Source organism: Papio anubis, chromosome 9 (genome assembly GCF_008728515.1).
Source record: "Papio anubis isolate 15944 chromosome 9, Panubis1.0, whole genome shotgun sequence".
NCBI lineage: Eukaryota > Metazoa > Chordata > Mammalia > Primates > Cercopithecidae > Papio > Papio anubis.
Genome location: NC_044984.1, coordinates 61,965,995 through 61,980,257, shown reverse-complemented (window position 1 = coordinate 61,980,257; position 14,263 = coordinate 61,965,995). Strand labels below are relative to the sequence as shown.

General features: G+C 39.4%; 1 protein-coding gene across 1 annotated transcript in view; it reads right to left on the bottom strand.

Moving 5' to 3' along the window:
- The window catches only part of DYRK2 (dual specificity tyrosine phosphorylation regulated kinase 2), a 49,156-nt gene extending 42,203 nt beyond the window's left edge, over positions 1 to 6,953 (bottom strand). The window contains exon 1 of the mRNA XM_009181160.3: positions 6,876 to 6,953. The gene's annotated coding sequence lies outside the window, so the exon portion shown is untranslated. The remainder of the gene's footprint in view (positions 1 to 6,875) is intronic.
- Between the last annotated feature and the right edge of the window lie 7,310 nt (positions 6,954 to 14,263).

Sequence of the window (14,263 nt, the reverse complement as noted above, 5' to 3'; positions counted from 1 at the left end):
TCTGAATGCTGCTTTGACTCTGCTGCCTGTTACAGTAACCACATTCACTTTGTCTTTGGCAGTTGAGTGCCCTGGGATCCAATTACTCCCATTGCATTTAAGTTTTCCATTTCAGTGACTATAGTTCCTACCGTGAGGTTTGACTATAGAGAAGAGTGATCACAGAGCTCTTTAATATTGAGGGTCTCCGCACATATTTATTTCTTTCAGTAAATGTGAAAGGCCTGCCTCCTGGACCCTCCCAGTGTAGGTGAGCAGGTCTTAAATGACAGTCCACTCTAACATTCCAATCTCCCCAAGCCTTTGAATCCCTTCTTTTACATTTAACGAAGCCTTGTCCAGCATTTCCAATTCACTCACAATGGGCCATCTTTGGGTCAGTGTTTCAGCTAACCAAGCAAACAAACTGTTAAAGCCTTTTCTAACTCCCTCAGCTGCAACAATAAATGCAGAATTTCTGTTTAGTGTAGGCCCTTATCAGTAAATTCAGTTTTATCCTACTTTATATTCCTTCTGCCATTATTCCACACCTTTAGTATGCACTTCCACATGTTATCTTGATTTCTGCTTGTATAAATTAGAAAACTCAAGTAGTTCTTTTGCAGTGTAGTATCTCCTTATGGGTCACACTTTCTACCTTATCTTTAGGGGTCTGCTGGGACTTGAGTCTAGCTACAGGTCTAGAAGCAAAGAGGAGTGGTGGTACTGGGTCCTGGGGACATTATTTTGCATGACAACAGCCTCAAGAGAGGTCATTACCATTTTCTCAGGTAATGTGAGGTTAATTTAAAAAGCTAATATAACTGTGGGTAGAGAGGCTGATACCACTGGGATTGGGAAGATTTCTTCTACTGGTAAGAAGACTCATCAGAATTTAGGGTCTCAATGTTCCCAGTTTCATCAGGACTTTCACACATGTCTCCATCCCAACTTATAGTATTCCATTATTTCCCAATCAATGTCTTGATTTTTAACAGTAGAAATCCTGTGAGGCTGGGAGTTAACTTGTGTTGTAATTCAGCCAATTGTAGTATGAGGTTCTGCATTTGATTTTCAGCAATTTCAACCCTCTGGCTACAGGAGATAAGGAATCCTTCAGGGCACACATAGCAGTTATTATGTCATATATATGACACTTGAGTTGGGAATTTGAATCCCTTAGCTCAACCTTTTCTTTCCCCACTTTGTCCAGCAACATAAGAAGCAACCAACAACGCTATTATACTCATTAATTTAAAAAAAAAAATTTGAAAGTCTCATATACAGAGTCATCTAGCTTCTTATTTCTTACAAATAGTGGATTAGGAGTATTCAATGCAGATATTTTATATCTCTATAAATAGTTTATGCAATGGAGTATCAGTGCTCTCTTTAGAACTGGAAATAGTCATTATCATCATCAACGTAATGGTATTAGAAAGGTAATCCCAGAAGCCTCAGAACCAATTCAGAAACTCATCCTTAAAATTCTGTTCCTCTAGAGCCACTCTTCATCTTCAGGGTTTATTAGTTTGTATTATTCTCCAGAGAAACAGAACCAATCAGATATCTATCTATCTATCTATCTATCTATCTATCTATCTATCTATCTATCTATAGAGAGAGGAGAGATTTATAAAGGAATGTATTATATATATAAAACATACACACACATATAAACACAACACACACACACACATATATGTGCGTGTATATATAGAGAGAGAGAGAAAAAGAGAGAGAGAGAGATGTATTATGAGGGATTGGTTCATGTGACAGGAAAGCTGGTGGTGTAGTTTAAGTCCAAACACAAAGGTCTGAGACCCAGGGGGGCCAATGATGTAAGCTCTGGTTCAAATCTGACGGCTCAAGAACAAGGACTGTTGATGTCCAGGTGTGGGAGAAAATGAAAGCCCTAGCTCAAGCAGAAAGAACAAATTTGCCCTTCCTCCTCCTTTTTTATTCTATTTGGGCCCTGAACAGATTTGATGACGCCTGCCCACATTACAGAGGGTGGATATTCTTTACTCCTTTCCTTTTTATCTCTACTGATTCAAGTGCTAATCTCTTTCAGGAACACCCTTATAGACACAAGCAGAAATAAGCTTTACCAGCCTTCTGGGCATCCCTTAGCCCAGTCAAATTGATGCAAATTAACTATTACAGACCCCCTCTTTTTTTCTCTTTTTCTTTTTTTTTTTAGACAGAGTCACGTTCTTGTTGCCCAGGCTAGAGTGCAATGGCATGATCTCTGCTCACTGCAACCTCTGCCTCCTGGGTTCAAGTGATTCTCCTGCCTCAGCCTCCCAAGTAGCTGGGATTACAGGCACCCACCACCATGCCTGGCTAATTTTTGTATTTTCAGTAAAGACAGGGTTTCACCATGTTGGTCAGGCTGGTCTCGAGCTCCTGGCCTCAGGTGATCTGCCTGCCTCGGCCTCCCAAAGTGTTGGGATTACAGGTGTAAGCCAAGGCACCCAGCCCCTTAAAGACGTTTTTAACTCATTTCACAAATACTTCTTGAATATCCACTATTCGCCAGGCACTGTTTTAGGCTGTTGAGACACATGTTGGTAAACAACAATTGAAACATTCCTGCCCTACTATAACTTGTATTCTAAAAAAGTGACTGATAATAAACATCATAAATAAGTCTTTCCATATGATTGGTGATCATTGTTATAGGGAGAAAAGCACAGCAAGGTAAGGGGGCTGAGAACTGACAGTCTGATATTGTGATAAAATAAGAAATAAATATTTAGTCTCTGCCCCTGGTTTCTCGCACAGAGCTTCCAAAACTTTTATAATTTCCTGAGCAATCGGGATGCTAGAAGAATCTTTTGTTCTAATATTTGGTCGTTGGTCACATTCCTGACAGAATCTGAATGTCTTGGAATTTCCTAGGTGATAGGAATGTCTTTGGTTCTAATGAGGTAACTTTTGATGGGCTCTTGGATGGGGACTCTTCACCAGAAAGACCAAGCCTTGATCAGAAGCTTGGAACTTTCAGTACTTCCTTTATCCTTTGGGAAGGGGAGAGAGCCTGGAGATTGAGGTAATAATCAATTATGCCTTCATAAAAATCCCTGAACTCTGAGTTTCAGGGAGCTTCTGTGTTGTTGAATGTGTGGAGGTGCGAGGAGGGTGGCATAACGGGAGAGGATCTGAAAGTTTCATGCCCCTTCCCACATATTTCACCTCATGTGCCTCTTCCTCTGGTTATTCATCTGTACCCTTAGTAATATCCTTTATAATAAATGGGTAAACATAAGCAAAGTGTTTCCCTTATTTTTGGGCTCACATACAAAAAATGTGCTGTTCTAGCAAATTATTGAACCCCACAGGGGATTGTGGGAACCTCCGATATGTAGCTAGTTGGTCAGAAGTATAGAACAGAACCTGAGACTTGGGATTGACATCTGAAGTGGAGGGCAATCTCATGGGATAAGCTCTTAACCTGTGGGGTCTACAGTAACTCCAGTTAGTGTCATAATTGAATTAAATTATAGGACACCCAGCTGATGTCTGCTGGTGAATTGCTTGGCATGGGGGAAAATTCCACACATCTTGGTGATCAGAAGTGATCTAGGTTGAGAGGATAACAGGAGAAAATAGTCATTTGTTTCTTCCTTACTGTTCTTGTAAAAGATGGTATAGGTTGCAATTGTAAATAAAAGTGTCAGATAGGCCTTACTGAGAGGGTGACATTTCAGTAAGTATTTGAAGGGAGTAAGCAGGTTTGCCCCGTGAATGTCTTGGGGAAGAACACCCAGGCAGAGAGAACAGCTAATGTAAAGGCCAGATAGTTTACTTATTCCAGGAATGCCACAGAGGCCAGGGTGGCTGGAGCAGAGAGAATGAAGGGGATAGAGAAGGTGAAGGCAGGGAGGAAATGGCAGAGATGAGCATGCTGGGGAAAGGCTGTGTAGGGCCTAATTTCTATTTCAAGTAAAACAGTGAGCCGGTACAGCATCCTGGGCAGAGAAGTAGCATGATTTGGCTTACATTTTGAATAGATAAGCCTATTTGGGGAACCAGCTCTATTTTAGTAAATAAGAAGATGATCTTTTTAAATTGGTAGTTTCCTCGTTCATATCCCTTGAATACTTTCTTGTGCAGCCAATTCTGTGCCAAACGAAAAGTCTCATCCTATATGTATGTCTGAATCTTATCCAGGATTTCTCAGCCAACTTATCTTGGCACACAGGAACGTTATGACCTGTGGCTAGGAATTTCTCAAAATTCACAGCCAAGCTGATATTAGGATACTGTCCTAAGATGGAATAAAGAAAAAAATATAACTTAAATTCTGATTTTAAATATTACTTTAAATGAGTTCTTATAACAAGGAACACAAGATTCAGGATGTGATATAAGAATGTGTAATTATAGCTACATAATGGTCCTACAAAATGTTACCGCCTCTTTGAATCAAATGTTCTATGTGGACCTTTGGAATAATATCAACATTCAAGAGATCATCACTTCTGGATTCTTGTCAATTTTTACCAAATCAAAAGGCAATGAGTAAATTTATTGGAATTGGTCCTAGAAATGTTTTGACACCAGCCAGAAGGAAAAGTCACATAGAGGCTATTTCAAAAGCAAACTGCAGAAAACGTTTTATATAATAAGACCATAAATGGCTAATTAATCTGATAAAAATGTTTTAGCTGCCCTGGTAACCAAAGAAACTTAAAGCAGTAATGAGATACTTAAAGTGAATTTAAAAGAGGAGAAAAAAAGGAAAAGGAAAAATAGAATATTTAGGTGAAAATATAGGCATTTAGTGAGACACAGTCTCAAACTGCTTGGGAGTGGGAATAGGGAAATTCTCACATTGCTGATATTTTCAGTGGATCAGAAAATCAATGTGACAGTATGGATTATAAACATAAAAAAGGATCGCATATTCCTGTACTTTTTACTCCTGGAAAAGTTTCTTTAGAAAATATTGCAACAAAAAAAAAAAAAAAAAAGTTGAATTGCAGCATTGTTTTAAATACAGAAAAATTATGTACCTTGCAAAAGCAGGAAGGTTAAACAAAATATTTTAAAATCCATCTTGAGAAATGTTATATAACATTAAACATTCTATGAAAAAATTAATGATGTGGGGAAAATACGACATAATGAGACATTTGATGCGAACAAGGTTCAGACACATGGTCTCGGCCATGTACAAATAATATGTGATAGAAATGAAAACTAAGTGGAAATATACTAAACTGGGAACAGTCTTTTTGAATGGTGAGGTCCTAGAGGGTTTTTTTTTTATTACACTTTTATACATAGCATTTATAATAAATAACTCTAATATTTCTAATGCCTTTCTATTTTAATACAAATTATATATTTTAATATATAAATCTATGTAATATTTTCTGTATGTAAACTTTCAACATTATTTTTAAATAATAAAGAAATATATTCAGAGTACAGCTAAGCAGTTAATAAATAGCGAAATCTTTTGACCTAGCCAATGGTATAAAATAAATATAGGGATACAGTATAGACCAAATACCTTAATTAAAGACAATGACCAATTTTTTAGATGCCAAATCAATGCCATCAGTTTGCTGTTATTCTGAGTAAAATAAGTTAGTAAGTCCATTTGCTGTTAAGTACAGAATATTTAAACATTTACCAAATTATTAATGAGACTGGCTTTATAGCGACCCTTAAGATGGACTAAATCTTAAAAGCACTGTCGTTAAATAATAGATTCACAGGACAAATATTTCAAGTAAAAGTCAACAAGAAAAAGAAAATGTATGTATAAGCATCTAAATGTTATATACCTCCAAGTGTCCTTACAAGGAAGTGTGGAAGAGAACAGATGCTAATTTATGACTCCAGATCAATTTGCTCAAACCTGTACACAGGCATTACAGGCAGAAGCACACCATTTTTTCCTTCCCTTTTGTTATATACCATTCCTCTGGTTATGTTGTTTAATGATATCCTGCCTCCATGTCAGGCTTAATAAAAATAAATAAACAAACAATAATCTCTATTTTTTTAACAAAGGAAACTTTTTAACCATTTAAAGATAAGCAGTCTAATGTTATTACCAGAAAAAAATGAGCATTGGTTATTTTAAGAACACGTGCATTTTTTTCTAATTAAGTCTTTGCTTTTGAAACCTTGGAAAACCATTGTTTTCAGAGCTCCATTTCATTATGAGACAGTTGCGTTCAATGAGTTCACACATCCCCAGTAGGTCTTCCTTCTCTTGGGAGTTCTCATTCTACAGCTGGCTTAGTTTTCTACACCTTGGTGGCCCATATACAAAATTAAAGCCCCAAATTGTCCAAATCTCCCTCAAAAGCAAGCTGAGTATGTGGGAATTCAAATCACTGTTCAGATAGAGGGTGTTTCAAAGTCTTCTGATGACAGTGGTGGGAATTCTGAATAATCTCTAGAAATAAAGCCACACTAACGCTTCCAGGACCTATGCTGAGTTCTCCAGAAAGGTAGTTTCCTAAAAGTGCTCACTTAGTTCCCTCGGGTGAGCAGTTCTTTCCCCCAAGGATTGTTTCTTATTCTCCATACCCTTTTATACTTTTAAGTAATTTGTCCAGTGCCCTCTTCTCCCAGGAATTGGAACCCTTGATACAAATTTTCTAGTTTATTTCACGGTCTGCACTTTTATGGGGTCAGACATTAGAGTTTCCTTCCAATTGTCCCACAGGCATGCAGCCTCCTTCATTCAAGCAATGAAGGCCATAGTGTGAACTCCACACCCATTCCAGCAAGACACTTCACCCTTCAGAGCACTCCCAAGTCAAAGGGTACAATACTATCACAAGTGTCATACTGGATGGTGGAGGAGCAGGTAGGAGCACCACTTTTCTGTTAAATTAAACTCCTTACTTTGCCTGGAAATCACTTACCTTCCTTGATATCTTTTAGGTGATTGGTCCATTATGAACCTGGAATATGAGCCAGCTGTCACATAAGCAGATTTTTCAGCCTCAGATGACCACAGCCCCCACTGACACCAGGATTACAGCTGAGTAGTTACATGCTTACATTCTAAACTGCCTTTTAGAATTGCCAGGTCTGGGTTCAAGGGAAAACTTCATATCACTGCAGCCACCTCCACGTCTTCCAGAGAGCAGCTGGCTATGGTAAACCATTACAGAGATATTCAAGAAAAACTTAATCTCCCCATTTAGCCACAGGGAAGACATGGAGGAGAGGATTTTAGCTTTAAGCCTTATATGTTCAGGACTGAAGGAGATAGCCTCAAAATTACTTATAAATTTCATCAAACATTGAGTGTCTGCTGTGTGCCAGGAAAATGTCTACTGTTTGGCTGATCTCCTTGCCATGTCCCTTTTGATGACTTCCTGTTTTTGTCCCTTTTTCTTCTTTTGGTGAGGAATCAAGATTCTCAGTGTAATCAAGTTACTTAGCCTACCGAAATCATTTCGATTTCTATTCACAGGTGTTTTGCCTGTGTTTACCTGATGTTCCCTCCAGCTAATCCAGAGATTCTGTATTTTTAATTGTTGATATAAAGTGGCAGACACACTTTTGAGATCTTAATAGCGAGAATGTAATCATTTCTTTTCTTTTTTTACTCTTAGGATTTATGGCAATTTCATAGAAATCTGACAGAGTTGGATAAGAAACTGTAATAGTGTATACGAGATAGAGAAGATATTTGAGGTGGCGGGTGGTGGGGGCTGTCCTTGAGCAAAACTGAAATAGGCCAAGAGTTTCTTCTAGGCTCAGTTTTCACAACCCACAATCTGCTCCCCAATTCTCCGGCCTCTTCCCCGGGGTACCTGTCATGAATCATTATCCCAAACGAACTGCATGAGCTAATTTATCTGAAGGTAGATATGTTAGGAATATCCCTTTTTTATAGATGAGGAAACTGAGGCTTAAATTAAGCCTGGCTTAGGGTTGCACAACTTGTTACTGGCAAGCACAGGGCTTGAAAACAGGTTTTCTGCTTTAAATTCAGTACTTTTCCATATGCCAGTGACGCCCAAACTAGCATCGGTTTTATTTTTGTCTATAAAATGATATGTACATAGGAAAAATTGGCTTTTGCATCTTTTTAAAATCGGAGATGTCGATGGCTACTACTAATAATATCTGCCTAGAGGGTCTAATAACCTCTCTTTTGGGGCCATTGTGATGATGGAATTCGATGAGATCTATGAAGCCTCCAGCATGGTGTCTGAGCAGTATGTGCCCACCGCGTGTGCAGCCCCTTCCTTTCTGAGCTTTCCTGCTTGAGCTGGGTGCCCAGTGTTCATCCCCTGGGATTCTAGGAAAATATTTCATTACACTGTTATTTCAATGTAAAGCTAGACCATCACAAGGCTTTTGTTAAAAGTGTGAAGCCCTTTGCCAGTGGACATATAATTTCGGTTTTAATATCGAAACTAGCTTAGTACTCACTTTCTTCTCATTTACAAATTTCCTAGCTGCCTTATCCCTGTACCTTAGCAATCCACACCCCAGGCTGTGAACCCATCCAGTATATCATTCGTTTTTTAGTATCTTAGAGCACCCAGCCCCTTCTGAGAAGGGAAAGAGTATGTGATTATAAAGACCGTGGTCTTCATTAATAGGTCACCCCTTTCGTGGGTATATTTTCCTTTTAAAAAGAGAAACCAAGAAAAAGCAATATTTAACTCAAACAATTGAATATACAATGGCAGAATGTCCAATACTGTGTATGTGTATAGCAGTTTCATAGATTGAGGGAAACATGAATATTTTAGACAAGAAGAGGGTATCCCTTAAATCAGTGCTCCCCAAACTTTTTGGCACCGAGGACCAGTTTCATTGAAGACAGTCTTTCCATGGATGGAGGGGGATGGTTTCAAGATAAAACTGTTCCACCTCAGATCATCAGGCATTAGATTCTCATAAGGAGCATGCAACCAGATGCCCCACATGTGCAGTTCACAATAGGGTTCCTGCTCCATGAGAATATAATGCCACCACTGATTTGACAGAAGGTGGAGCTCAGGTGGTAATGCTTGCTCGCTGCCATTCACCTTCTGCTGTGCGACCCACTTCCTAACAGGCCACTGACCAGTACCGGTCCTCGGCCAGGGGGCTGAGGACCCCGGCCTTAAATTATGCCAAGAGGGGCTCACTTCTTTGCTTTGTTCAGAGCGTCTCTATTTAGGGAATGGAACAAGAACCTCACCTATTCTCCTCTGCTTATGTTGTGGACACGGAGTGTGAAGGTCAAACTAAAAAACAATGAAAGCATCATGTTGTGAAGTTGGGGCTCTAGGATCAGACAGATCCAGATTCAAATCTTTAGCCACATACTAGCTGCGTGCCCTTAGGCATATTCCAAACTGGGTGCCAGTTTTTTCCTCTGAAAATAGAGGCAGCTCCTTGGCAGAGTGGTTGCAGGGTCATGTGAATCAGGACAGGTAAAGCATCAACCTCCACACTTGCGTTCTCTAAATGACTGCTATTATGCTATTATGTTTCAAGTGCGCTCAGCACAGATACCTTTCTTTCTCCTCTCCAGATTGGTTTCTTGGATTTATTTCTTAAAACCTGGGAATTTCTAGGAATTGGCAGCAGTTAGAAACACAGGGAATAAAGATTTAAAAGCTCCCCTGAGAAGTTGAGGAAAGCAATTTTGGAGCAGAGATTTTCTTCTTCCTCTTCTCAAAACTTTATTTACCATTTAAAAGACTCCACAAGTTAAAAGAGAGAGAGAGAGAGATAAAAAAATTAATTAGATTCAAATCCCTACTCTCCTTTTCCAAGATCTAAATTAAAAGTCATCACAAAATACCTGTGTGCTTCACGAGCTGCCAAAATTTGAAATTCACAACCCCCTTGACTTTATGTTTCAGGAAATTTGATTTCGAGATCTAATTTTAGAATAACAAATAGCCCTGCACAAAGAGTCCCAAATGTTCCTGGTTCCCAAGGAGTTGTAATTTCAACACTTCTCTATGAAAACCTAAATATACAATTTTTTATTCCTACATTTTGATAAGTCACAACATACAAATTCTGTGAGAATTAACATTAAAATCTCATGCAGATCCATCATTTAATTCTCTAATAAGGCAAAGTTTACCATAAGTACTAAGGTCTCGACAATTTTTTACAAATTTCAAAACGCATCTATCAAACATGTATGCACAGAAACATGTTATTTTAAACTAGTCAGAAACAAAACTGTTCTCCTTATTTAAACTCTCTACAGAGCCCACACTATATTCTTAAGACCAGTAACCACCTAAATGATCATTTCATTGACAACTCAATGCTTGGTACTGTTCTCTGCCCAAAAGACAGCATCCAGCCCAACTCTGGGCACAACGTAGCTCTTACAGCATGCTTTTAGATTGCTTCATCTTTTCCTTGCTTTCAGTTCAAGAATGAACTCTTACTACATGGTTTTGGCATCATATCTTATGTTTTGGAGCTAAAAAAAAAAATCCAGGCTGAACAGAATGTGACAATCTATGCCTCAAAGTCAGTCAAAAATCCATATATTTTTGCTGACAGAACTCCTGACATTCTGATACTGAGAAACTTTCAGGTTTATTGATAGAATTTTTATTCCATTTTACTCAGGCTTCTGCTAGAACTTAACATTTGCTGTGCCATGGACTTAAGTTCTCTACTTAACATTTTCTGTGCCATGGACTTCAGTTTTCTGGTGTTGTTCACTTACTTCACAAGTCGTCCTCTTGCCTCTGCAACAAGATTTAAACTTTTGGGGGAGGAATTCAACATGTCTTAAAGCAGGGGCGTCCAATCTTGTGGCTTCCCTGGACCACAGTGGGACGAGAAGAATTGTCTTGGGCTACACGTGAAATACACTTACACGAATGATAGCTGATGAGCTAAAAAAACATAATCACACAAAAACTCAGGATGTTTTAAGAAAGTTTATGAATTTGTGTTGGGCTGCATTCAAAGTCATCCTGGGCTATATGTGGCCTGCTGCGGGTTGCACAAGCTTGTCTTAAAGTGTTCTAGAACCTCCCCCACACACTCGGTTGAACACTGAGTTTGATGATTAACAGGCTGCCAGTAAATACTAGATGAATTAAACACCTGTTATTTGGAGATGTCAGATATCTTCTCTGGCGGATTAAGTCAGAGACTCAGTGGAAGCAAATACATTTTTTAAAACTTCATTATCATGGAAGATTTAGAGAGGAGAAGTATAATGAATCCCCATGTCCCTATCATCAGCTTCAACAATTATCAACTCATGAACAAACCTGCTTTGTATAAATAGCTTTTGAAAAATTAATAGTTTTTTTGAGCAGTTTTAGGTTCACAGAAAAAGTAAGTGGTAAGTCCAGAGTCCTCAAATACTCCCTTCCTCTCCCCCCAGCTTCCACTGTTATTAACATTCTGCAATAGTGTGGCACGTTTGTCACAAATGATGATTCGATATTGTTACATTATTATTAACTAAATCCACAGTTCACACTAGGGTTCCCTCTTTGTGTTGCACATTCTATGGCTTTTAACAAATATATAATGACATGTATCCAGCATTACCATATCCTACAGAATCGTTTTATCAAATAGTGTTCACTAACAAAATAGCAATAACTAACTCCTGATTACCTCAGGGTGAGTTATATTCACCCCCTAAAATATATTTCTCTTCAAATTCAATTCACATTTTGTGCTTTTTATGATGATTTCATGTACGTTGTGCCATTCAACTCACATAGTCATCTCCTTCAGTAAGCGTTTTTACTCCCATTTTCTAAGATATTAAAGCTCAGAAAGGTTAAATAACTTTTCCAAAGGTCAAATAGCTAGTCAGGGACAGAGCAAGGATACCAACCTAGATTAAATGGGATTAATTCATGCTGCAGAATTTGTGACTTGCTAAATGACAGAAATGCTAAAATTAGTCCTTTCTACCATTTATGGAGCAATTAAGCATGTGGTTGAAAGTAGAGCCAGATGGCATAAGCCTTCCCAGAAGCAGGATTTCTTATACTATGGGAGAGAAGCGATAATCCTGAAATGGCGCTGGTGGGGGGTAGGGGGGATACTTGGTACCCAACCCACCTCCTCAGGGGTACATGCTGTGTGTATGTGCATGAGAATGAACAACTGCAAGAGAAGTGCTGGGTGTATTGTAGGGAGAGCCAAGGTTCAATCAGGCCATGGAGCTGGAGGAAGGGAATGCATTTGCCATGGTGTAGAGTTTCCATATGCTTCAGGGAAAAATTGATGAGGGAACAAGGAGCAGCAGCGGGAGGTTGTATAGGAGAGAGGAAGCACAGAGCAGCTTGGGGGATGAGCACAGACGTTAGAGAGGCTTATATCTAGCCAGTCATTAGGATAAAAATAAAGTGAGGCATGATGGGTTTAACTGACTATGAGGTTTTCCAAAGGATCCCCACTTAAGCTCTTAGTAAATGTTGGAGTCAGCAGTTCCCACTCTGTGTCCTTAAAGTCTGGAATCAACAGCTTGCCCTCTAGTTTCTCAGAACCATGCTGCCTTGGAGGGAGTCTGAAGCCCTGCAGTGTGGTCTACGGCTGGAAGGGTGGCCCTACCGGGCCCTGGTTTCTGGTGCTGATAATGGTATGGCTTGACACACAGGGAGGCAATTCCCTAAAGTTTGGGCTGTGGGTTGGTTTTGATGGGGTGATTACTGGAGAATCTAAGGCTCATAACAGTGAAAATATATTTTGACAAATATTCTGCCCGTTCTGAGTGGGGATGGGACCAGTTCTATGAAAAGTGTGGCAGGGAAGTGTGCTCTTGAGTGCCCACATTACCCCCACTCTTCTCTTTTGGTGGTTTCTTCCCTACTCTGCATTGTGGCCACTCATGCTGCCATGGCTCGCCACTCTAATCTCTCCCCAGAGCACACACATTTTCAAACAAACTTTTTGTTTCCTCATACTCTATAAGAATGCACCTGTTTTATGTCTAACTCTATGTGAATGCACCTTCCTGACCTTCTAATCATAGAATGGCTGTGGTGTAAATCTACTCCAATTACTCATCTGAATCATATCAAAGTCATCCCACCAAAACCAACCCACAGCTCAAACTTTAGGAAACTGTCTCCCTGTGTGTCAACTCGTGCCATTCTTGGCACCCAGAAACCACACCTGGCAGGACTACTCTTTGAGCCATGGTCTAGCTGGCTGGACAGAAAACTCATTGCCTTAAAATGTTGCCCATCATTGGATAATACTGAGCGATGGACAGCTTTATTGAGTTAAATTCCCTGCATGGCCCTCAGACTCCTATAGGACACTCATAATTCCTTTTCTTCAGGCCATTCCTCCAAATATCAGCCCCTAGGTTTGTCTTACTAAGGCTGCCAAGTCCTATGTCCCTCAGACACTGAATACCAATGTAGAAGGGTGAGATCACAGTTCCCAAATAAAAAATCTGCCTTTTCTTGTTTTAAAAAGAAAACATATTAAGCACTTACTCCATGCCAGACTGTGCTAATTGGAAGATTAATTTAATTTGATTAATCTTCCCAACACCACCAAGAGGGAAGGATTGTTTTCTTTTTTCCAATGACTAAACAAGGGCTAAGTGGAAAACATGATTTGCTGCATTTCTAGGGGTAGAGACAGAACTGAAGCCCAGGTCCACCAATTTCAAGGCCTGTTCTCTTGCTACCATACAACTGAGAGCGACCCTTTCCAGACAACAGCCCATCCACTGGAGCAATCAGATGCTGCAAGTCCCGACAGAATTATAAGTCTGAAGGCTGAGGAACAATTTGAAGCCTAATTTTTTTTTTTTTTTTTTTGCATTTCCAAAAAGCGTAATATATAAGTGTATTATTATTTTTATTACTCTCAAAGCCAAGGTTAGTGTGACGAGATGGTATCTTAGTGTTGGTAAGAAACACTAGCTGCCATGACAGAAAACCCTAGAATCTCAGCAGCTTAACACAAAGTGTCTTTTGCAAAGTGTAATGCATGTGCCTTTCTTTGGCAAGTGGCCTTCTATATGGCCTGTTACTGGTTGAAAAATTTCATATGTTGAAGTCCTAAGCTCCAGTTCCTCAGGCCATGACCTTATTTGGAAATAGGGCTGTTATAGATGTAATTAGTTAAGATGAGGCCATACAGGAGTAGATTGAGCCCTAGTCCAATAGAATTGGTTTTTCTATGAAACTGGACACAGGCACACCTACAGGGAATACATCATGTGAACATGAAGACAGCCATCTACAAGTCAGGAGAGAGGCTTAGAACAGATCCTTCCCTCTCAGCCCTCAGAAGGAACCCACTTTACCAACATCTTGACCTCAGATTTCTAGTT